Source organism: Cicer arietinum, chromosome 3 (genome assembly GCF_000331145.2).
Source record: "Cicer arietinum cultivar CDC Frontier isolate Library 1 chromosome 3, Cicar.CDCFrontier_v2.0, whole genome shotgun sequence".
Taxonomy (NCBI): Eukaryota; Viridiplantae; Streptophyta; class Magnoliopsida; order Fabales; family Fabaceae; genus Cicer; species Cicer arietinum.
Window position 1 is genome coordinate 53,645,767 of NC_021162.2, and position 934 is coordinate 53,646,700.

The window sequence follows — 934 nt, forward strand, 5'->3', positions numbered from 1 at the left end:
GAGAATCATATTCTTCATGGTCAACCTCTAAATGTTGAATTGAAACCAAGTTATGAATACATGGTTTGGTTTTGCAAAAATTCTAAACGATTTATTTCTGTAGAAAACCAATTGGTTGATCCTCGTGCCAATCCACCACAACCTCCACCACAATCTAGCCAACACTTTGTTCACCCTCAACCTCCACCGCAATCTAGTCAATTCTTTTTTCACCCCCAACCTCCACCACAATCTACCCAACATTTTTTCTAAGAATCAATGCCCAACACAACACAACAAAATCAATATTATATACCAACACCTCCTGACACTCAACCGCCTCCTAATACTTTTACCCACACACCACATCCTCATACTTTTATCCACAAACCACATCAATCTTACGGGTTCACGCCAGGGGAACAATTTAATTTTGACAGTCAACAACCACATCAAGAAGACAACCGTCGACTATCATTTGCATCAAGCGAAGAGGAATTGTTGTATAACACGTTCAACAGTCGTCATAATACACCTGAGTCCGCTACCCAGTTACTGAATAATATGTGTCAACAAAACTTTCAAATTCCAAGCTTTGGGAATGCATATACTCCGTTGAATCAAATATCTAACTGGACTCAAGGTGGAAGTAGTTCTTCTGCAGCACTTCCACCTAGACATCCTCCACAACAAGAAGACGAAGATCAAGAAGAAGAAGAACAACAACAAGAAACTCGTGATGTACCAAGGCGTCGTAAAAATCCCGTACGTGCGAGAAAACCTCGACAATGTGGTACTGGAGGCCATTTTCGACATTAATTATCGTAATTTTTGTAACATTTGTGATGTTTTTTATGAATTACCGTTCTTTTGTAAAATTTATGATGTTATTTAATTAAATTATGTAATTTAAAGTTTTATCGTAATTTAAATTTTCTATTTATGTATTTTTATG